The 25,300-nt window shown below is 40.5% G+C and overlaps 1 protein-coding gene and 1 long non-coding RNA gene across 6 annotated transcripts in view; one reads left to right on the top strand and one right to left on the bottom strand.

Annotated features, from left to right (window-relative positions):
- Positions 1–25,300, top strand: part of LEF1 (lymphoid enhancer binding factor 1) — a 108,544-nt gene that overhangs the window by 32,326 nt on the left and 50,918 nt on the right. The window lies entirely within an intron of this gene.
- Positions 1,268–17,640, bottom strand: LOC116657850. Its single transcript, XR_004312999.1, has 3 exons — positions 16,701–17,640; positions 14,692–14,695; positions 1,268–1,278 (listed from the first exon to the last, which is right to left on the bottom strand). It is a non-coding gene; the product is annotated as an uncharacterized LOC116657850 (long non-coding RNA).

Below are 25,300 nucleotides of genomic sequence, written 5' to 3'. Positions count from 1 at the left end.
TTGAAAGGCAGGCATCTTCATCCTCCTTAAAGTCATTGATGAAGATATACATAGAGGCAGGGCTAAGAACAGACTTACTGAGCCATTCATCAGTACCCTTTGGGTATTTTAGAAGAGTCTTGTTGAGACTTTGGAATCAGATAAGAATCCTGGTTTTACCTTTGGCTTGCAGTGCGACCTGGAATGATAACTTCTCAAGATGTTAATATCCTCATATATAAAATGATGATAACTCCTGCTTCATAGAACAGTTGTAAGGATTGGAGGTCATGTACGTAAATCATCTAACACAGTGCCTGGCACATAGTAGTGGTCAACAAAGATTAGTTCCCTTTTTTTCTGTGCTTTGGAATCACAGAGATAAAGTTTAATCCTTCATCCGTGGTCTTGTGTTAACTGAATCACTGTCTTGTCTGTTGGCTTCACAAGGCTTCTCTTTTCTAGGATTAAGTGCCACTTCCTTTGACTGCTCCTCCTGTGCCCTACATTACTGCACGTTTGAACTTTAGATAAAGAAATAAGTTTGCTTTGGATGAGTAGTTGACCTTTTACCTAGTCCTCTTTCTGCACTGGATTAATTTATCAGTCGATAATTTAGAATGATGACATGGAGGAGGAGGCATCGTGGGTAAAAGGGAGGTGTGTGATAGCTATCTTCAGACAGTTAAGGACTGCTGGTGTGGAAGGAGTAGACTTACCTTGTGTAATTGCAAAGGACGAAATTATACAGATCCACAGTCCTTTATAAATTTGGAATTGAAGAATACCTGAAAATTGTATTTTTTTTAAATAAATTTGGTGGCAAAATCTGACCCTAATTAATGTGAAGTTATTTATAAGCATTATTACACTAAGTGTAAATATTCATATGCCTCACTGCAAAAATATGTTTGATTACAGAGTACTGTCCTGGTCCCCACTGAGGGCAATACATAACACACAGTATGTATGCCATGTTGCTTTTCTAAAATCTGAAAAATTAAGTTATAAAATATATGGTCCCAAGGGTTTTAGATAACCCTTGGGATTTAGATAAGTGATTGTGGGCCTGTACCAATGGGTGAACAGAAATCATAGCAAGACGAATACCAGTCTATTTTAGGAAAGATTTTCTCACATACTTGACAATAAAGTGGGATTATTTTCCAACATGATGACACCTCCAACACTGAGATCATTCGTGGTGGGGGTGAGGAGGTGCTAGGAAACCATCTCTTATAGATGTTGTCAAGAGAGTTTATAGAGTAGGAAACTGAGTCTATGAAGTCTCTTCCAATCCTACATGCCAGAGTGTGGGCACCTAAAGATGGAGAAGCCCCTAATTGCTTTACATTTATTACTTATGTCTCATGATTACATAGAATGCTATAGTCATTGTAAAGTTTAAATTCTAAATAAAGGTTGTATGATAAACTTTGATTTCATGAGGTTGATCTGACTCAGGGGTTCTCAAAGCTTGGTCTGGGCATCAGCAGCATCAGCATCACCTGGAAATTTCTTAGAAATGCAAATTTCTATTTCTATCCCAGATCTACCCAGAACCTGTGAGGTGAGGTCCTGAAACCTGTTTTATTAAGCCCTCCAGGTGATTCTGACGCATGCTAATTCACTAAGATTACTGAGTACTTTCCATGAAGAAAACACCTGCAGGGACCCCATGGGGCCTGCAATCCAGGTAGTATTTTGAAAAGGCTATAAATGAAACTCAAAATTCGGAAGAAGAGTAGGGGAGGAGTAAAGGAATTCTGATTGGGATAATGAGAAAAGGCTTATTGGGAAGAGTGTGCCTTAAGATGGGTAAGACTTTGGGGGTACAGAATGGGATAGTATTCCTGGCTCAGGAGAAGGAACAGTTACCTCCCCACTGGAGAACTCAGTTGTCTCTAGAATGCCAGTGATTGACATAGCACTCACAAGGGAGGGCTAAGACAATATATCAGCCAGACTACTGGGTTACATTTTTCACATACTTTGAATGTGATATCAATGCTTTTTGGACCCAAGTGCTGTACCTATTTTTTCATCCTTGTTAAATTTCATCTTGGTCGAATAGGCGTATCATCTAGTCCTGTAATGTTTTGGATTCCTGAATCTCTCACCTCTGTTGCCTAATTAAATCCTCATCCAAGTCATCAATAAAAATTTCAAATTTGCATTTGAAATCTCCCTCCAGGTTGACCTAAATGCTAACATTGTGTCAGTGCACTTGCTGAACTAGAAAGAAATAATTTTGATTTCCTGTGTGGTTTGTTTAAAAAAAAAAAGTCCCATTGTTTTGTCGTCATACCCTAGACAACACACTACTAAATTTTTTACTGGGGACTTTTTTATATTTTAAGCTTTTTATTATAAGATGTACTTTATACTATATGATAAGCTACCCAATGGCAGGATTTTGTCTAATTTTTAGCCTGTCAGAAACTACATTTTTATTTTACTCTCTCCCAAGAGTCCATGCCTCACAGAAGCCACACTGGTGACAAGCAGCATGTGCTTACAGGCTTGTGTCGGCATCTACCCAAAGCAAAGGCGCACAGATGGGTCTTCCAGAACCTTCCCTCAGGCTGCTTAGGCAGTTTGTGGAAACTGACTTTAATACTGTTGCCTAAGAGTTCATGGTGTTTCCAGATGTCTTTCTTTTGACTAAAATTTTCTCTAATGATAGATGGAAGTATGTTTTTGTGATGGCCTCTTGCATGATTTTGTAGGTGTGATTTTGCCTAGGTACTTTGGAGTGGGTTAAGTTAGGAAAAACTATTTCTATATAGCACCCATCACCACAGTATAATAGTTTGATGTTGTTTAAAACAAACAAACAAAAAACCCCAAAACATACAAACAAAAAAATGTGTTCCTTATTTATTTTCTTTCTTCATTGGTTAAGGACGAACCTAAGCTCCAGGAAGCAACTGGGGAGGCGGGAAAGGGAACATGTTATTTTCACTTCATAGCTAATTAACTGGAAAGCCTTTTGATGAACAGTAAACAGTTAACAATATAATCATAGGCTGATAACACAGCATCATAGGACTGTCAACATAAGAGAGCATCCTTATGCCTTTAAGGATCTCAACATTATCCAGATAGATAGTTATCTGTCAAGCTCTTAATGGCTTCATTTTTAAAGAGAATCTTATAAGCAGTCCTAGTAATTGGTTCTGGTCACCTGTGTTTCAGGCTGTCCTGCCTCCTTTTTTTTAACCTCAATTCCAGCTGCTACTCTAAAAGTCCTTGTTATGAAGGGAGAGATTTTAAGGACTATTTTAACTCATTCCTAAACTCAAAAGGAGATGAACGAAGTACTGTTTTTCTGTAAGTGATCATCGGGACTGATGAGGTTATGGAAAAAAAGAAATGAAAACGGGATCACTATTGACTACCTCAGTGACTCTTCACTCTGTAAATAGCGATGCCACCTGTAAGATGGTTTACGGGGACAATGTTTCTTTCCTAAATTGGTACCATTTATTATTGGTACTTCAGACAGGCTGAGAAAATTGTTCAAAGAATACACCATGTGATTCCTAGGGTTACACCCAAGTGAGTGTCCAATATTGATACCATGTGTTTGTGCCTAAGATTTGCAGCTAGCTTGTCCTAACATAAGGTAAATTTAATACATTTCTAGCTTTATTAAACAGTTCAAGTGCCAAGATATGACCTGAATTAACTGGGAACAGTTTGTTGTTGGATAGACTTACAAAGAATGAGAAGATAGCTTTGTTGTTTGTCTGTTAAGTGGAATACCCAGAGCAGTATTTTTGTTCTATATCTGGAATTTTCTCAGAATCCAGAAAAGTGTTGTTTTACTTGGATTGTTCTGTCTCCTTCTGTCTCTCCATTATTCATGAATGACCATGTTTTTGAGAACAAAGCATTCAAAATTCATGTAATCTCTACATGGTTTGAGCTTCTAATTTTTTTCTTACCCCTCTTAAAAAAAAGTGACTCTGAATCTTCAAGAAGCTATGATTCAGAGATATTTTTCCTCCTAAAGTTATAATTTTCTCTGGAATTCTAGTGCTCTTATAACACTAGAGGCAAAGAGAGCATTCTAATTCACCACTGGTTCTTGGGAATGGAAAGGGTTTGTGTTTTTCTGTCTCTTTCTAGTGAGCTGGTTGGAACTGACCAGAGTTCCATGTAATCAGAAAGACTGTGAAGACTGCACGGTGTTCAGGGAAACTTGGTTTTCTGTATTTCTTTTTCTTCTTTCCTTGGAAGCAGCAGGTTTGGTAATGTCAGGAATGGGAAAATGAACAGAAACAGAAGAGATGTCCTGATTCAGCTTTAGGAGTGGAGCAGAGGGAGGGGTGAAGGATAGTGTCCAGTGGACACTTTTGGGTTTCACCTGGCTTTATTTTCTAAAGTAAAGTAAAAATGGTGCCTATGATTTAATAGTGTGGGAAGTGCTCATTTATTTTATCTGTGATAATGTTTATTTGATTGCTACAAACAACCATTTATAATAGGCATTTTTACGGGTTCTTTTCCTCTTATTTTTATATTATTAAAGCAACAACAAAGGAAATAAAATGAGCTAGTTCATACACAGCCTACCACCCTATAATAAATAACTTTTTTCATTATTTATGATCTTTTCTATTTTTCAGTCTTTTGCCCGTGTACATATGTATTTTTGACATTTAAAAAAAATCTCATCTGTTTAGATAATATATATCCTTTCAAAAAGAATGGGTGCTGTATCTTAACTGTATATTTATTGTCTAGTTAAAATGAATGTATTTCACAGTTTAGAAAAGAACATTTTAAATACAACTTTAAAATAAGTTAGGCTCTTAAAAACAAATTTATGGTTACCATAAGGGAGAGGCAGGAGGGAGCGATGAATTAGAAGTATGGGATTAACAGATACAAACAACTGTACGTAAAATAGATAACCGCCAGGGATTTACTGTGTAGCACAGGGAATTATACCCAATATCTTATATTCACCTATAATGGGATATAATCTGCAAAAAAAAAAAACTGAGTCATTATGCTGTACATCTGAAACTAACACAGTATTGTAAATCAGCTGTATTTCAACTTAAAAAATAAGTAATGTCTTTCTAAAGGGCAGAAAAAAAAAGTTCTGACTCTTTACTTTCAGTCAACAATTTATCCTTTAAAAAAAGTTCTGTTTTTTTTTTTTTCTTGAGATTTTAATCCTGCCTTGCTTTTCTACCAGTGACTGATTTCTTGTCAAGCTTTTATGGATACAACTTTTTTTAATGGTAACTAAACAATTTTGCTTATATTATAAACATTGACATTTAGGAGCTCTTGTTCTAGTTTTATTCATGTTTTTTTTTTCTTGAACCCCTAACTTGTCTTTGGAGGGTAAGACTGAAGGTCCTTGTGAAGGTCCTGACTGCTGGATTCCCTCCATTAGTAAAAGGTCCTCTCATGGGAACTCCACAGTGGATGACCACTGTCACTTCTGTACTAGGACTTGCATGTACATTTCTTTTTGAGAGTACTGTCTCTTCCTGAGAACTGTACATAATTCACTTGCTGTTTTTCCCCAGCCATCACATACTGTGAAAACTTACTCTACATATGTTGCATTAGCAAACCTCCAGTGGCTGGAGAGAGAAAGAAGTAGGGCTTATGGGATTGAAATGTCCAGCACTGGACCCTACAGAGAAGATTCAGGGCCATGGTCAAAAGCCCCAGAAAAAAGGACACAAGGACAGACAACTGATCCTTGACCTCATTCTCGTTGCTTGGCCCCAGACACTTAAAACTTTAAATCCCTATTTCCCACAGTTCAGCCTTCAGTTGGTTTTTTTTTTTGTTTTGTGTTTTTTTTTTTTGCAGATTATATTCCATTATAGGTGATTATAAGATATTGGGTAATTCCCTGTGCTACACAGTAAATCCCTGTTGGTACAAGTTGTTCTCCATACATCCATAAGTTCTCTGTGACCTCCTTTTTCCCCACTATGTATTTACTTTTCTAAAATCTCTGATTCCTGACAGTGGCAAGAGTGCTGCAATACATTTTCTGCTTCAGTAAGTGGGAAGCAGCTACAGTACACGTTCAGTTGAGTGGGATGTGCTGTAAGATCAGTTCCAGACGCTGCCTGTAGTCCCTGAGGTAGTTTGATGGGTGGTTTTCAAATCCATGGAGAAAAAGAGAAAACATGAAATTTACAACACAAGGGTAATTGTAAATAACTTCTTACCCACAGTGAACCTTTGGCTTGCTTCTTTCTACCTCCATTCCCTCCAGCTCTCTTCAGCCTCTCTCTCTGGATGTTCATATGAGATTCAGCTTCAGTGATTTATATAGAGTCTTCATGTGCTCAGCATTTCCTTAGGAACACAACTTTATAGATGAAGTAGCAATTTTTAGATGTCTTTCATTCCTTATCAGTCCCCCTAATGTGGAGGACTTTGAGGTAACATAAGGAGCCCTTCCGAAGGATAATTCAAAGAATTGCTTTGTCAGGTGGGAAGTTACAAGTGCAGTCACGAGCCTCTCCCAGGTTTCAGCGTGCTCTTCTTTCTGCCAAAATGCTCCCCCACGTGGAAAACTCCTGCTTGGCCACTGACCCTGCTTACATGTCACGTCTCCTAAGATCTTCTTAAGCCCTAGTTGGCCTTAATACACCTGTAGAATTTTTTTTTAATTCATGCCTCACTTATAACATTTTCCACATTGTACGGAAAGTTATTAATTTACATCTCATCCCTCTCATTAGACTGTGCACATATTCCTCAGGACAGAGACCACCCTTGTATGATTAGTCCCTAAAACTGAGCACATAAACACAAGTCAGTGAATGATAAATCAGTAAGTGAATGGCAGTTTTCACCTCGTTTTTTAAGAAGGATAAAAAATGAGTTGAGTATGTTGAGAAACTATTACAGTCTTGATTAATTATTCTAATTATGACTTAACCTAACTCTGATCCTTTTACCCACCTTTCTTTCATCCGTATCACACCTTTTTGTACATATCAAAAGGCACAGGAAGGTCAAATTCAAACTAATCAGTTTAGGACTTAATTAGATGAAAAATTTTGATTGGGAAGGTTGACATAAGTAACTTAAAAAACTTTTAAACACTTACTAAAAGTATCTATCATACCTGTTTTTCATTATTGTCAAAAATCTAGAACTTTTTTTAATACATTTGTGTATGAAACTTCTTACAATTGAAGAAACTTATAATTGGAGCTTTAAGTTCTTGGTAGAAAATGAGAGAATTCCAGAACATAATTAAGAGCACTGGACTCTGGAATAGGACCATTTCCTGAAACAAACAACAAAAAATTACCCCATTCCAATAAAGTTGTCTCATGTTCATCTAAGAACTTAAATCTTAAGAATTGGAGGTTATGGGTAGTTTTGTTGGTTTGGGGGGGTAAAAAATATGATCAGTGTTCGCACTTTTATGATTAGTAACTTTTTTAACTTAGAGTTCTAAATAATACAGTATAATACATTTAGGATTACCTTATAGGTGAACTATGATAGATTTAATCAGCCTTTATGGATTACATTAAATGGAAGTTTCAGGCAAGCCTTAGCCTCTCTTTAGTGGTAAAACTGCACATTCACTACTGAATAGCTAGCCATAGGTAATTTTCATTTAGTTCATGTCATACCTGTAGTTTTTCAGTGATTTCTGTAAAGAAACACTCCCTGCCATAATACCCAAAAGAATGCAACAAAAAAATTCTTATAATACAATAATTAAATGTAAGGGCAAATAGTCTTAAATACTTCAATAAAGGGAATAGATAAAGAAAACTAGCACATTTACACTACTGCATTTAAACCATCTGTTGTAGGTCAGTTGTTTACAAAATTTGACTACTGAGCTATTTTCCAAATTCATATGCTTTAAAGAAAAAAAAGATTCTAAGGCGGTGTCATGCAGAAAACAAATGATTTTTCTGAAAGACCTCAAAGTTGCAAAATCTTAATACCATATAAACTATCAATAATATGTACATATCTGCTGAATTTTCACAGATTTTCAGTAGTTTCTCAAGTAAATTCTAAAACACTAAACATTTCAACTGTAATAGTGGGAAATTTAAAAATGATAATGTGTGGCAGGATATATTTAAAAGAGAGCTGGAATTCTTCCACTGTAATATTGTTATGATAATGACTGAATTATATTGAACTGGTAAATATAATGAATACTCCTAAGCTCAGTGCATTAGTCTAGAGAAAAATAATTGCTAGTCTACAATGGGAAAATATGTTGGTATTTAGAATTCTAAATTGGAAGGAGCTAAATTCCATATGATTAGCCTCTCAGCAGATAATTGATTTCAGATTTAACAAGTCAAAAATAATGTTTCCCACAGCTTGGTGTACCAATAATGCTACATTAAAATACATGGAACAAATCTGGTAATACATAGAAAGGAATGTTAGAAAATCTAAGTTTTAGTCCTAGGTCCAAGTTGGATTTTGGACAGATTGCTTGCAGATAAAAGAGTGTGGAAATCCAGAAATGCATATCAATAGTTGAATAGATAAAGAAGATGCAGCATATATGTATATGTAATGGAATACAAATAACCCATAAGAAAGAAGGATTGCCATTTGTGGCCCTTCATTCACTTTTTCTTTTTCACTTCAAGAATAGAAATGATCTTTTCTAAATGAAAGTAAAAAAGAAAATTTCCCCATCTTAACAGAAAACAACAACAAATGATTTAGAACCCAAAGACTTGATTTTTTCCTCAGTATGTGATTTTCGGTAACCTGGTGTTTGAGTTTTCATTCTGAATGTGGGAGTTGGTCTTCACCTCTACAGACAGGGCTGTGATCACAACCTTTCCTCTTGGCCTTTAGACCTCAGAATTCCACAAGCACAATTAAGAGAGGTGGGAGTAGGAAAGAGAAAAATCATCTTACTGTGTATCCATACAATATTCTAGAAAGTAAAAAAGCCGTTAAGACTAGGAAGCCCACTTTTCTGCTGCACAGTTTGCATTTAAGATCTACATAGCTGATCTAATGAGAAGGCAAAGGTATTGAATAAAATCTTCCTTTTTAAATTTTATTTTCATGTTGCTTTCTTTGGTGTAAGTTACTTGAAAGTGATCACAAACCACATGCAGTGAAGAACAGCTCCCTCACGAGGGTGCATAGCCTGCGCATGCACACACACGTTTGGAAAAAAAAAAAAGTTGCAAAGTTTTTCCTTTAACCAAAAAGAAGCTTAAGAACAGATCTGATCCTAACAACAAATGTGTGTAAAACAAAACCCAGAAAACAGGTTGGGTGGATGTTGGTTGTACTGTCTCATTAAAGAAAATGAGTCAAGATTGATCTAATTAACTCACAGATCAGCACATTTACCCACTAAACCAGGCAGCAGTGGCCATCTCCTGCCACAGCTGTTTGTTTAACTTGCTTACATGAGTCATTCTGAGAAGAGACTCTGCCTTTAAAAAAAATAAGTAAACAAACTATTTGAAATCTTTGTCCTCTACCTGATAATCATCTAAGAGAAGCATGGTAATTATGTCCTTGGGAGAGGCCCTGGCCTGAGGCCTTTCAAAACCTGAAGCGGCCTAGAAGTTTAGAAGAAATGTCTTTGTATTTGTCATTCACTGGCAGCATCGTGTTTTATCAAGTCTGCCACCCTCCTTCCTAGTTCAGCCATAGCACTGCAGTTGGTAGTTCACATTTAGCCTAAACTTTACCCTCAAGCTGTTATCAGAACCATTATGTGAAATGTGTGGAGGTTGACTGCCATTAGATTGATCTGTTGAGTATTTTTATGTCATTGTTTAGCAAATGCCGAAATGTGGATTTGTAAAAAGATAACTAGAGAGATGAAAGCATGAATTCTTTGCCAGCTCCTAAATTAACAGTGAGTACTTAGACGGTCATCTTTTTAAAACCAGTGCAGTGGAGATAATAATTAATCACCCTTACAGTGTGCTTGGAAGGAGCCTGTACTCTGGTGCCAGACCTGGACTTGACTCTACTTTTGCCATGTACCAGTTGTTGGATCTTAGGGAACTCATTTCATCTTTCCAAGACTCATCGCTACCACCTCCTAAAATGGGGATAATTATAACAATCTCACAGGGTTGTCGTGGGGATTAAACATTTGTTTAACCCAGTACTTGGTGCAGAGTAAATGCTCCAAATGGTAGTAGTAGTAATTGTGGCTGTTCTTGCTAATATTAAGTTGTATTTCACAAGTACTGATTAAGTCCTGTTATCTTCTAGAGCCTTGGTTCTCTTATCTCTATAATGTGGGGTTGGTAGGCGAGCTCTAAGTAACTTTTCCAGCTGGACATTCTGAGTCTGGTTCAGGAGGTTGGCGCACTGCCCACTGGAGGGTCTTCCACTCTCCTCTGCTCTCCTCCCTCATGTCTCTTCTGTCCCCTGCAGCAGCCCCAGCCAGTTAGCAGCCAGTTAGCAGCCAGTTAGCTCCCGGCAGGAGGTTGCTAGATCACAGCCCTGCAAAAGGTCGGGCATTGCTGGCTTTGTGATGCTCAGCTGGCTGCAGCAGCTGCCCTTCCCTAGCCTGTACCACAGAAGCTCTGGCCACTACAGGGAGAGGCTTTTCTAGCACCAGGGCTCCTCTGAGCTGGGACGCAACCTAAGGGAGAATTCTTGTCTGGGGGTCACCATCAGAAGTTTTAACTCTTCGACTTTTGTCTTCTTTTGGGATATATAAAAGGTGAGAATAGGAAGGTAGAGGGCAAGTCTTATCAAAGATGTTAGCAAGTGGTAGGGGGTGGGGGGCATAGCTCAGTGGTAGTGTGCGTGCTTGGCCTGCACAAGGTCCTGGGTTCAATCACCAGTACCTCCATTAAAGGGAAAATTTAAAAAAATAATAAATAAAATTAAAATAAATATATGTAAAAAAGGAAAAAAATTTTGAAAAAATGATAACAAATGGTAAATTATGATACAAATACTGCCACCATTAAAAATGGTATCATAATACATTATCAGCTAAGGGAATATATTCACAATGTATTGAGTAAAAAACTAGATTACAAAACAACATCTCAGTTTTGCTTTTTAAATAACTGTATGTGTGTGAAAGCATAAGAGAGAAAAAAGATGGGAAGGAACTTTATCTCTGTATTAAAATGTTTTTTCTGGTTGCCAACATCAGGTAGTTTTGCTTCACTTTTATTTGGATTTTCTGAATGTTTTACATGAGTTGAGGATTCTAATAAAGAGAAACAAAAGCTGATTTTTTAAAAGAAAGAAACCGAATTGTCTTTCAGACGAAAAGGTTAACCTTTCAGAGAAAAGAGGATGTGTGAGTGTGACTCTGTGCAGCAGCACCTCGAAGACTTGTGTTGCCACCCTCAGGGGCTGTGGGCTTGGAGCGGTGCTCGGAGCCAGTTCCTCTCTTTGTGAGCACCACACACCCAGGGCCGTTCTCAGCACTCTGGATCTGTTAACTTCATGAAGGAGATCCCTGATACTTCATGGGAAACTGAGGCACAGGGAGGTTAACACAGCCAGGCTCACACAGACAGTGAGCAGGAAACCAGGACTCAGACCCGGTGCTGAGCTTCAGTCACACTGTCCCGGGTGGCCCTGAGCTAAGGCTCTCCCAGCGCTGCTGTTTCCAAGGTAGATTTTGTCCGTGCAGCCGTGGTGAGGTGAACTGGGGCACTGTGGGCAAATGCAGTTATCAGTGGGCACAAAGGGCTCTTTGGACCCTTTTCTCTTACCTGTTGCCTCTCTATCCTGTCAGCTGAGTCCAGCCCACATCCTCCTGCTCTCTCCGCTGTTTGGATCCCAGTCCTGATTCCACAAAACCACTTTAGTTATCAGGGTATACTATCTGTTTTACCTGAAGATCAAAATCCTACCTGGGTGTGAGCGCACGTCAGTGAGTCTATAGCTTCACTTAGAATTGCAGCCACCATTTCTTTTCCTTCTGTCGTAGTCAGTGACTTCAATTCTCCCTACGGAAAGAGCTCTTCCATAACTGCTTCTCAATAGAGAGAGGGAAAGCAGGGTAATGGAGAGGGTACCCCCTGGCCTGAGGTCTTCAAACCACAGGTGTACCTCAGCCATCTCTGTGTATGCTGCGGGCAGACTTCGTAACCTCTCTGGGCCTGTTTCCTCACTGGAAAAATGCAAGGACAGAATTAAATGAATTTCAAGGTCTCGCACTGCTCTGATTTCTTGAAAAGTTGCAGTGCAATCTTTCAGCATTTTCTGTTCCATATTGTTTCTTTCTAGTATATTCCATCAGCAGAGAGAGGTTGGAGTCTTGTGTATTTCAACAGCAGCCACTAAACCCTTTTCCTTTCTCTCTTAAAACTCTTCCAAATGATAAGTACCTCAGCTGTGCCCTGTCGTTTTGATAGCAATTTTCTTACTGTGGGCATCAGTTACTAATTTATTTTCCACGGAGAGCTCAGCATTACCAATTTTGGGGTTATTAGCAAAATTGTTTCTAGAAAGACCATTGTCTCCTCAAAGTAAGCCACTTTAAAATAATATTTAAATAGAATTTTCTTAAGGTTACAAAGCCAAGGAATGACCTGGCCACTGAGAGAGGAGGTAGCTTCCCAGTATTAAGCCAAATTGTATCTAATTTCTCTTCATTAGATCTTTTTACTGTTTCTACTTACTCCTGTTCCTACCCTCAGGGTAACACATACATTAAGCTGTGCCTGTTGGTCTGATCTATTTGGACAGCTCATTTCCAGAGTGTAAAGTTGGGTATTTGCATGGCCAGTAGAGATTTTCTGTCTTCAACGGAGGAATATATCAGTTACACCAGTGTGTGTATATATGTGTATATATAAACGGAAGGGGACCTTTCGTTGACGGCCTATAATCTAAAATGGATAATAAAATAAATTGCTCTAAATTCAGCCTCTTGGACTTAGGTTGTCCATGACAGGCCAGAGGGAACAAGTCTCTCCCATCCCTTTCTTCCTAGACGGGAAGCCCCTGCCCTCACGATGCACAGGACTGCTGAGAGGCCAGTTCACAGAAAAAGCAGTTTCTTTGATAAGGACAAATGATATATCACATATGATGTGTGCCTCTGACAGAGGTCCTAACTGCCCCTTGTAAACCCTTCTCCAGGGCACAAGGTGTTTTCCTTGCCCTTTAGCCACTGCTCAGTCCTATTCAGAGTCTCTCCTTAAGCGTTAAATCCCGAATCTTTAGCTAATGGAGTTTGTCTGCTCATAGGCAACAAAATTGTCTCCAAGTTTCCTAGAGAACACTTGTTTTCCTATTACTTTGGGCTGTTTCCCCAAATTGTGTGCCTTTTCACATCTGTGCCTTTACTGTTTTCCTCATTTTGACCTTTTGTCTTTAACAGAGGACCCTTGGGGTGGTAGGGGTGATGAAAACCTTCCTGCAAAAACCATTTTCTGGAATGACCCAGTTTATACTTCTTATTATCCTGCTGTATGGACAACAACAACAATGATGATGGTGATACCACTCTTTGGCTCTGCATACAAATTGCTTTTTTTTACCTCTGTCATTTAGGCAGGCTTGGTCCTCCTCCTTGCTTGGCCTTTCACGTTCCTTTGCTTAACTAAAAATATTTTTAAGGTTAGTTTGCCTATCAAGTGGGCTAACAATAAGGAGAAAGAAAACCTTTGAAAGACAGTTTTTTATGGTTCGTGTTTTGCTTGAATGCTTAATACTCTGGACAAGTTTGAATACTTACAACTACTGGCTTGAATATGCTGAATTTCTACAATGAAAAAATGGATTTTTGAAAACTTCTAATAGGTTAAAAAGTGTTGAGCATTTGAAGCTTCCTGACGTTTCCCAGCATGCTTGCCTTTTAAAACAAAAAGAGAAAGAAATCCAGACTGCTTTAAACTTACTTGTTGCCTTTCTTTTTACTCTGTCTTCACATAGTGGTTTTTAAATATGCTTAGTGTCCAGAGCTAAACCTGTTACAACTGAGAGTAGAACAGACCAACTTTCAACTGGAATCCGCCTTCTTTTATTCAAAATGATTATTCTAAGCCGTAGTGACAACGGCTGGCCAAATGGCAGAATGAGGGTGTACTGCTTCGTCCTCCCTGTGCACACACGCACCCACCTTGTATTCATGGCCCCGACCTCCCCCCGTGGCGATTGCTGTTTGCATCTGCCCTTCCTCCCATTTTAAAGAGTGCCAGGGAAATCTTGTTGAATTCTTCGAAGAGCAGATTTGTAGATGTCTTCTGTTTTGATATTTTGACAGCACTAGGTGCAGACTTGGGTTAAGGTGCTTGTGATCTGTGGCAAAAACAGGATGTTTTAGGTGAGCCTGACTGTACAGGCAGGGTGGGTGCCCCTGACTTTGGTCCCCATTTCCCCCTCCACGCCCACAACAATTCAATTTCTTCATGTGCAGGTTAGTTTTAGGACACGTCAAGGGATGGCAGCTCAGTAGTTGCTTCCTTGACCCTTTAACACAGTCTCCCCAGGTCCCCCGTTGTGCCACCCAAACCCGAGCGGCTCTCCTCCCCAGTGGCTTCGGTGGCCCGGTGGACCCCTCCCACCTGCCTCCTTTTTTGCCTTCATCAGAAAGGTTCTGTCCCATGTGTTCTTGCTCTGATTTTCCAATAAAAAATTCTCGGTTAGTGAACTTACTGGCTGGATGTAGTTCTTCGTCTTTGGTCACATATGACATTAAACAAAGAGAACGGTTTCCATCAGTATCACTAATTAAACATATGGCATATTTTTCACTTCAGTAACTAACCTCTCACAATTGCAGAGTAGACTCCAGTTCACAGCTCGTGGACTCATGGCAGCACCCAGCTTCCATTCCTGGGCTCCTGCCTCTTCTAGTGTTATTTCCAGTCCACTGGGGCAGTTTCTGACAGTTCTTTTTGATTTTGCCTAACTGTACTTTATGAGTCTCTGGAGTATGTCTTAGGGACAGAATACACTTTACCATGTGGAGTTAGATCCTGACTTGATTCTGCCTTTCTTTCTGAGAGGGCTGTTTCTGTACAAGGGTTTAGGTTTAAAGTGAGGAGGATATACTGCATTCACGTTGAGCCATTTATCTGTATTAGGTACAAGTCACAGTTGGTTACCGTGCAGCAGATATTGATTTATTTTTACACTTTTATCTACTTAACAATCATATATGTATGTCATTATTATGAACCAGGAACTGATCCACATACTTAACTAATAGTAGCTCATTTAATCCTTCACAACCCTGTGAACTAGGTAGTGTGATTGCAACCCATATTTTCAAATGAGGCACAGAAATAGCAAGTAATCTTGCCCTCGGTCATACAGTAAGCGACTGAGCTGAGATTCAGACCTTGGCAGTCTGGCTCTGGACACCATCTTTCACCACCATCCCATGGTTGTGTGCCTGCAGGTGGGTGGAGGTGGCCAACAGTCTCCTGGGTACCATTTCGAGATGTACATTCTCTTTGCCTGTGAGAAGCCAGGATGACAACACTCAATATAGGGGATTAGGGCACACAGTGAAAAAAAAAACTGACCTTCAGGCCTGAGGGCCCTTTGTAGGGGCACTGGCCCTTCTTGGGCCTCTTCTGATGGAAGCAGGTATCTCAGGCCCTCCTCTGACTACATCAGAACCATCATAGGCTCACAGAGTAGGGTCCAGGGATAGGAGTTTCTAAAGCCCTAGCAACCACACAGTGTGTACCAGTTCCTGAAATGTCAGCATGCTCTAGGTCGACTGGTGCCAATCCAACATTCCAGCACCACTGAACTGCTCACGGATCATTACCAGTTTTTGTCCATCTCCAAACAACCCAGCTTTCTGCCTACTCTGACTGCTAACTGCTGACCCCTGAAGAGAATTAGGGCAGGGCTCGATTTCCTGGGTCAGAAGCTCTAGTGCCAGCAGTTCACCTTAAGCATAAGATCTAAGTATGCCAACACCTTCTTGCTCATCTTGTCTTCCTCTGTCTCATCCTAAAGTCTCCCCCTTACTAAGTAAACTGGTGAAGATAAATGTCAGAGTCAGGGCTGGGAACTTATATTATAGCTGCAAAGGGGAGAGAATCTCTTTTTGTAGCCTTCTTTTGTTTTCCCTCCTGCCCTCTCCTCCACGGCCTAGCCTGGCTGCTGACGGGCGGGCGACTTAGCCAACAGTGCAGTTTCCTGGCTGGGTCCCCAGCTACACTCAGCAGGCTTACTTTAAAAAAACAGCTGCAGGCCAGTGTGCTGGGAATCGAGATGAAAACACAGGACTTGTGAAGTCCTCAAAGCTTTAGCTACGTTCAGGAAAAAACAATGGGAAAGGAAGAAGGTGGAGAGTTGAGTCCGCCTCCAAGGGTGCAGCTCACAGATGGACACCCTTCATTTACCTTCATGGGGGTGCTACTCAGCCGTCCTCGTGAATGATCTCTTCTTCTTCATTTTGTGACTCATGTGTTCTTTGGTGCATCCTATGGAAATACTGGGTGATGGGATGTCACCCAGTAAGATGTCAATTAGCCCTGTATTCTGCTTAGGAAGAACTTGGAGGAAATTTGCCCAGTCTTTAGGAAATTCAGCATATAGAATGATGACCCATCTTTCTTCCAGTTTCGTAAATGCTCAATACAGACAGGGTTCAGAGACATTATGGTTGTAGGACCCATCCAAGTTTTTAAATAATATGAAGAATTGCCATGTACTATTGAACAGCTACTAAATTCTCTGTGTATTTTCCTTAATCCTTATTGTAACATTAACATTTACTGGTACCATTAACACTGATGTTGGATATAAACACTTTCGTTTTACGGTGGAGGAAACAGAGAGGTTAAGTATCTAGACAAAGATGCAGAGTCAGGGTTTGAACTCAAATCTGTGAGCCCTGCACCACAGCAGGCCTGTATGGAGCACCCATGCAGTGGGTGGGTGGGGAGCATAGATTATCTGGGGTGACTTCCTGAGAGAAGTGGAGAGGGGAGCATTCTTAGGATGGTGAAGAAATAAAGAACGTTGAAGTGCCTGCCTCCTTACTGGAAAATAACCTCCCTTTTTAATATATATATTAGATGCCAGCAGCACAAGTGTCAATCCCAAAGACAGTTATAATCATCCTATTAGCAACCTTCTAGGCAACAGACGCATGGTTGTATCACCAGGGGCAGATTGAAGCTATTATGTTGTAGAGATAGTAAATGCCCCTACTGTGTGGTGCTTGTGAGAAATTCTGACTTCAGAGAAAAGAGCATAAAATAATGAAACGTGTTAATTTTAGAAAGTGAAAACATGCCCCATAAGGAAATGATTATAATACTTAGTGACCCCTGTTGCTGCACTCAAAGTAGCCAGACAGAAATATCTAACAACTCCGTACTGTTTGGAGATGTTAATTTTCTACCCAGAAAACTGTTCCACCAACACTACCACCTGCCTTTCTTCCCATCTCCTCTCCCCACTGGAGGCTCGGCACCCTTGCTGAATATAAACAATTGAAGGGAAAAGCAGTTCTGATACAAACCCTCATTACTTTCCCTTTCACACCCCTCCCCCAGTAGACTTTAAAAGTGATAATTGCTTGAAATACCAGGAGAAAGTAATTTGTATTGGTAAAGCTCCGGTGAACTTCAAACAAATCTGCATTCTGTAATGGTGACTTGTTTTTAATTATGGGGCCGGGCAGATGGGTATTTCTGTGGACCTGCTGCACCTGCCCCTCACCCCCACCCGAAGAGCTTGGGACTTGACGGAAAATAATGTGTCTGGATTTTTTAAAAATCTGTATGTATACAGTCGGGGGTCATAGTTTAAAACCTCAGGGAATGTCTTAGTGTTCAGGATCCTGAATGTTTTAGCTTCTGTTTTCTAGATTAAAATTTACATTAGACAGCAGTAGTAATATCTGATGCTTATCGGCCACCATTTCAAGTGCTTCCCATGCATGTAGTTTGCTCAGCACTGACATAGCACTTGCCATGAGCGGGGCCCTGTTGTAAGTGGTTTGCGCACATCAGCACATGTACTTGTCAGTCCTTCAGGGCTCCATTTTCCACATCCAGAAACTGGGCACATGGAGGTGGAGCAACTTGCCAGAGATCACCCAGCTGTTAAGTGGCAGAAGTGACAGTCCAGCCCAGGCAGTCTGGCTGCAGGGTCCACGCCTGAGCACCTCACTGACCCGGAAGACAGCTTGTTCCTCTTCCTCAGAGGCGTTTCAGGATGATAGTCTCCAGCAAGGGAAGAGCATTTAGCTTTCGTCTGTTAATTATTGAAACAAACTGGGCGCTGAGGAAGTGCTCAGGCTGAAAAACACTGTGGAGGAACAGTTGATGGCCATACAGGGAGTGGATTTCTTTCTTCCAATTTAATTGATTCTTCCACGCAGGTGCTAACTCAAATATGCCTAAAGATTGCATGCCCACAGCAGATAAGTAGCTTCCAGCAGGTTTAACAAATTATCCTTTGTCTTTTTTTATCAAAACTACATCCCTAGGTAGAAATGTAAGGTTTTTTTACATACCAAAGTTTGCATGCTAAGCTGTGGACATAGGAGGGACCTACTGAATTTCATATTTGGTCTGGATCCAATCCTGTATTCCTGGTTTGCAGATAGAAAATGAAAAACACACACAAGTCACCCCTAATTATTAGTAAGATCTTCGCTCCAGATCCTTTTAATGTAATTAAGAGAGTTAATAGGGGTAGGAGTGCGAGGGAGGAGAGAGAAACTTGCAGCTCAACAGGAAGGACTTGTTTGCTTGTTTTCTGTTTATTTTTAAACCTATATTTAACTGTTAATCCTAACTTCATGCAAGTGGACCTTATAAATAAATTGAGAAGGTAGTGATTTGTATGGGTTCCATAAAGGATCCTGTTTACCTCATGGCAAAGAGCTGGTAAGGTGATGTGGGAGGCCTTTCTAGCCACGTGAGTGTTTCTCTGGACCACGTGACTGTTCTTATTTTGATGGAAGTGTACCTGGTTCCAAGGCCATGAGCCATCTCCCATTGTAAGGCGAGTTATTGTACACATTCAGAAGGCAAATACCAATTGTTATGCGTGTCGTTGCTGTAATTTGGGTAGGAATAACTGAGCCCAGTAAAACATTAGTGCTGCATCTCGTAACCAGATTAGGTTGCAAGAAGAAAAGGGGTACTGTGAGTGAGTCAAATCGAGAAGAAGTCGAAAGTAAGAAAGAGGTGCTATGACAAACTGATTGCAGATAAGATGATAAACTGAGACCTTTTCATTACCAGCACAATGTTATGGCTGGTTACACAACTGTCATCTCTTGCAAAGCACCTGAAGGTTGATGTGGAAAATCTGAGCCATTTGGAGAGGAAACCTCAAAGTTGAAGCACTCTGTTCTAAAGCCACGTATCAAGGTTGAGGTCCCCTGCAGCTGTACACTTTCCAGAGTGATTGAATAGATGATTGGGTCTCGTTGATACTTCCATCTCTCTCTCAAGTTCAGTGCAGATGAGTTTCACTTCACGACTCTGTCTCACCCCATCCCTGCCCAGGGGAGCTGTCCCTTGGCAGCAGCTTAGCCCTGTGGACGACTGGCTCTGAGCCATCAGAGTTGTGCTTTGTGAGGCTATCCTGGCTCCTGTTTATAAGACCTTCATGTGGTAATTGTCCTCACGAGTTTTGTGAATGTCCTGGGTTTTCTTTATCTTGTTCTTTCTCTCATCAGTAACAGAGGGGATGGCAGTGGAGACAGCAGAGTCGGAGAGCATAAGGAGTGAAAGTGGGTTCTTGGATTCCCTGATAGTCAGAAAGGTGCAACACCCAATTTTTTTTTCTTTCGATCAATCTAAAATGGTCTCAGAGTGTGTGTTTGTGTGAAGATAATCATTTACTTGACAGAAACATAGGATATTTTGTGAAAAACCTAAAAATTAACATGTGAAGCTGACTTTAGTGGCTATCCAAAATAAAATTCAGCATAACATAAAATAGTATATAGTTTAAGCTCAAATAGCACTAAAATTTCACTGTGTTATAAAATAAAACTTTTTTATTTGATTATAAGGTTAATGCATAATATTCTTGGTAGAAATTTTAGAGCATACAGAAAAGTGCTAGAGACAAAAATCACCTCTGGTCTCACAAGTTAACATTGTGGTTAGCATTTTAGAGCATGTTTCCAGTCTTTTTTCTGTTCATAGATGCTATGTGAAATTTCACTTTTCCCAGAAGTAAGGCTGCTAAAATCTGTGTGATCTTAAAAAAAAAAAAAAAAAAAAAAAAGCCTCTTCCCTCTCTGTGCCCATAAACTCCATCCATCATGTTTGCCTGCAGAGGCCACTGACCCCAGCCCCACTTCCAGGCATTCGTGGTGGAATAAAAATGACAAGAGGCAGAGAGAGTGGCTGTTTAAAGGCCGAGTCAGCCCTTCCACCAGGACCAATGGGCCTTTTTATCTTAAGAGGCAGTAAGATGTGGGTTTTGTTTTTTTGTTTTGTTTTGTTTTTAATGTTTTCCAATCAGGCTTGAGTTACCTACCCACTGCTGGACTCTGGCTGTCACACTGTGTCTGAACGCTGTCTGATTTCTACCCATCCCTCTTATTATGCATTTTTCAGCCGGTCCGCCTTCTCACTCAGATGGGTTTCCTCTCTCTGAGCATTCAACAGAAGTTAAAAGGGAATATAAGTATGTGTAAACTGCCCTTCATTATCAAGTGTTCTTAATGATCATGTGACGTTGCTTTTTCTTACATATTTTTTACCAACATGACTAAGTTTTGGAAAAATAATTTCTATTTCTGCCACTCCTCCTTGAAACTCATCTACTCTACAGGGAGCGTTATGGAGGAAAGGGTGCCCAGGGGCCAGAAGTCCAGTCCTGGGCCATCCTTGGAGTCTGGTGTTGGCTCTGCCACTTTCTAGCCCAGTGACCTCACGAAAGTCCCTTTGTTAATTTTGCTGCATGAAGTGACAACAACATGAATACCCCAACTGGAAGGTGCAGTCATGTGTGACAGGGGAGACAGCAGTGAGAGGCAACAGGGGTGGGGAGAGAAGTAAAAGTGGTCTGTTGGACTTCATGATAGTCAAAGGCCATAACACCCAATTTTTTTCCCCTTTAGTGGACCTAAAATGTTCTCAGAACGTGTGTGATAACACAGCCGTTATCATTCCTCAGCTGCCTGCCTACCCCATGCTAGTCCACAGAGACCCTCACCATTGTCCAAGGCTTCTAGTGTGGAAACCTGGAAGGCTTCTCCTGGCCCTTCCCCTCACCACCACACCCTTTCTGTCACCGTGTTCAGCTCATTGTCCTCTGCCTCCTCGGTGGCACTCACGTCCGTGACCCTTCCTCTGTCACTGCCATCTCTCTGTCCTGTTACCTCCTGCTGGAACTGCTCTTCTCCCAACTCATCTAGTTTTGTTTTGAACACTCCACATTATAGGTACTTGCAAATGTGTCTTACCTCCTTGAGCAGATACCAAGTTCTTCAAGAACAGAGATGAGATTTTACTTATTTTTGCCCCCCTTGCCATCCTTCCTTATCTGGCCCTGCACCTTAACATGTTTGGTGCTCAATTTAAAGTTGAGTTGGGTAGAAGTGAACTGAATTGATTGGACTGTTTAATCTCTCTGAGCCAGGTTTGGGCTCACCTTTGAGAATTTTTGGTTGATCTGGTAATGGCATGCTGTCGTGAGGGGAGCATTGGATCTGGAGTGGGAAGATCCAGAGCTTGGCTGCAGACGATACAACCCCAGCTTCCCCAAACGTCACCTCCTCACCGACGGACTGAGGGTAGTCAGAATTCTGAGCCCTCAGGCTCCTTCCAGCACTCGAATCCTGCTTTAATAAACTGCTCTGCTCTTGATCACTTTGAAGTGGCAATTTCCCCCCTCTTATATGAGATAAAATGAATATTTCATCTCAAGCCCAGGAGTCATTTTGCACATATCCTGTGATGGGAGGCTAATGAGAGCCCTGGCAGAGACTTTTCTGTAGAAGAGATGTGATCATTTCCATTGTTCTAGCATAAGAATTTGGCTAGATCCTCTATAGAGAAATGAGATAGAGGATTTAAAATTTTCATTCGTAACAGTAAAAATCATGATTTGAACATTATTGAAGTTAATTTTGAAACCACTTGGGAATGGAAATATTTGAAATGAAGGTAATTTTTAAAATTCTAAGAGAGCAGCTTTTAAGCTTTGTATTCCAACCCAGGAGTCCTCTTAAGGAGTAGATACTACATAGAAGTGGATTCTAGACACACTTGTAACTTTGAAAACTCTCTGCCTTTTGAAGTGTAGAAAAGAATAGAAACCACGGTACTTAGCACTCCAGGTTACAAATGTAGAGTTTCCGGGGTTTGATGCCTATAAACCCGGCCTGCTGGCTGGGCCAGCAGGGAGCCCTTGGAGCCCTTCCTTCCGTGTGTGCCTGGATTCCGGGTCTGCAAGGTATGCTGCCTTCAGCCCCCCGGGGCACACGCCCATCAGTCCACCTGGCAGCTGAGAAGACAGGGCTGGTTCCCAGGAAGTTTGCACACACTCGCGTCATTCTCTGGCAGGTTGGAGGATGCCTGGAAAATTCTCCAGTTCCCAACTGTCCGTCCACTGGCGGAGTCCGCAGAGTCAGACTGATGCGGTTTATGGACCGACTCCAGAGAACTCCAGTAACAGCCCCTCTGCCGGCTCCGTCTCCATGAGTTAGGCCCAGGAGTGAGCCCGCCAGGGAAGGGGAGGCTCGCTCCCAGATATGTCCGCAGTATACTTATGTGGGTGTCATCTGTGTCCCTAAACACACACATCCCTAAACAGTGTGTCATGCTTCTGCTGTGGGCTGTGCTTTGGTTGTATATAATCCCAAGTTTAGCCTTCAGAGATGCCTGTCATCACTACATGTAAATTACAAGGTTCAGCGATATAATACACACATAGAGTAAAATATCACTTCTTCTTGCCTTACATATGTAGTAAAATTAGCTGTCATTCAGTCCAAATCAGTTCTTGTGCCTTTAGTTTATTTTTTAAACTTGAGATATAATTCTTGTAACATAAAACTCATCATTTAGATTGTACAATTTAACGGTTTTTAGGATAGTCACTGAGTTGTAGAACTATTACCATCATCTAATTCCAGAACATTTTTATCACTTCAGAAAGAAATCCTTACCTATTAGTGGTCATTCCCAGTTTCTACCTCCCCTCAGCCCTGGCAACCACTCTACTTTCTGTCCCTATGGATTTGCCTGTTCTGGATGTTACATGGAAATAGAATCATGTAATATGTGACCTTTTGTGTCCTGTTTATTTCACTTAATATAGTTTTAAGCTTCATCCATGATCTAGCATATATCAGAGCTTCTCTCTTCTTTATGGCTGAATAATAGTCGATTGTGGGGCTATATCACAGTTTATTTATCCGTTCATCAGTTGATGGACATTTGGATTGTTCCATGTTTTGGCTGTTATGAATAATGCTGCTGTGAACATTTGTGTACACGTGTTATTGTGAGCACATGGTTTCAGTTCTCTTGGGTATGCACCTAGAAGTGGAATTGCTAGGTCATATGGCAATTCTAGGTTTAACTTTCTGAGGAACTGAAAAACTTTTTTTTTAATCTATTCTTTGAAATATTTTTAAAGGCCTAAGTATCACCTAGCTTAAAAATTTGGTGAGGGGACTGTACAGTTCAGTGGTAGAGTGCATGCTTAACATACATGAGGTCCTGGGTTCAGTCCCCGGTACCTCTATTAATTAATTAATTAATTAGTTAATTAATTTTCAGGGAGACAGATGTTAAACAAGTCAACATATTTTGTTAGAGAAAACACAACTGAATTAGTAATAAGCTGAGTTGGAAAATTTCAGGTTGTGTTAAATACAAGAAAACATTATTTACAATGATTTATGTTATCTCCACATTAAACTGGCTTAAATAGGGTTAGTGGAGAAAATGAATTCCCACGGATTTTTTAATAGACATATTCAAACTTTGGTGAAATAAAGTTTAATTATTTTCAAGAATTAGCAGTAGTAATCAAGGTTAAGAAGATATCCTGAGCATTGCTAATTAGTTGGAAGACTTGAGAGCCTGAAGAAATGACCATTATTAACATAAACTGGAAATTAAAGGAGAGGTGACAGATACAGACACATAGGCTCCTTACAGTGATGATTCTTAGTTTTATGGCAGGAATTTTCCAAATAGAGTGATAGCATATAGTCTTTCTTGACATTCCTTGGCTTGGGAATCACATTAATCAGCTTGGCTTGGGAATTAGAAGGCTTGTGAATAATGTACTGATTGATTATACTATTACTGTGTTGCATAATCATTTCTAAAACATAAACTCAGATGACAGCAATGAGTATTTTAGGAGGAGGGGAAGGTTCTGTGGTGATTTCTTATTTGGCTACACATTTATAGCTTGATATTTCTCACACTTGCCTCTGAGGCCCTGTGGCCTTTTCCAGCTCAACTTTTGAGATCAGCCTAGTAAGACAGGCTATCCGCCACTGGATAATCAGAAAATGGGCTGCATCATGGTTTGGGGAAGGAAAATAGGATTGATCCAGCCTTTCTTGCTAACTGGTGTTGGACTTTACTGAGATTCCTTGTCCTTGTCTGGAACATGGGGATACTAATACTTTTCTTTCCAGAGTGATGGTGAGATCCAAACGAGACAAGGAGCATGAAGACATTTTGTGAACATTTTCCTTGGAGTGGCTTATTCATAGCTAGATCAAACTTCCAGAGCTTCATCCTCTTTGCAGTAAAGCACTTAGTGGACACCTGGAGTCCATACTCCTGGAATAACGCAGGACTCTTCTACATTTGCTGCTACGTAGGACCATAGCTCTGGAGCCAATACCGTTCATAGCCCTTTCAAGTACTGAGCATCTCCTCACTGTTAGTGTAGGCTTTGGGCTGGCCTTTTTGTACATGTGCCCCCAACTTGGGGGGCTGCTATCTCCCTGCCCTTCGGACAAGGTATTGCCACTTCTTGGTCACAGACTAGTCCAGTTGGGTTTGTCTGTGAAGGCAAAGTGGTGGAGATTCAAGGCTTGGGGTGCGGGAAAACACAGTGGTTCCTGTCTTTGCTGCAGAAAGGAAGAAGCCCTTAGTGGAAATCTGGCAGGATGACCCATCTATCTGGAAGTTCTGTCTCTTGATCATGACTAGAGCAATCTTACAGGTCCTTGGACTGGGAGAAATCAGGTTTAATGACAGCTAACATGCTCCTGCCCGCTGTCTTAGTGTCTGCAAGCTTTACTGATGTCCCTTCAGATTACTGGCACACACTGCCATCAAGCCAGTGCCCCATCAGCCATGTGACATTGACTCATCTTCAAACTGATTTTTTTTAATGTTCAGATAAATAAGTCATCTCTGATCATATGCAGTTCTTTCTTTTGCCTTCCTGA

Source organism: Camelus ferus, chromosome 2 (genome assembly GCF_009834535.1).
Source record: "Camelus ferus isolate YT-003-E chromosome 2, BCGSAC_Cfer_1.0, whole genome shotgun sequence".
Taxonomy (NCBI): Eukaryota; Metazoa; Chordata; class Mammalia; order Artiodactyla; family Camelidae; genus Camelus; species Camelus ferus.
This window is presented reverse-complemented; position numbering and strand designations above follow the sequence as displayed.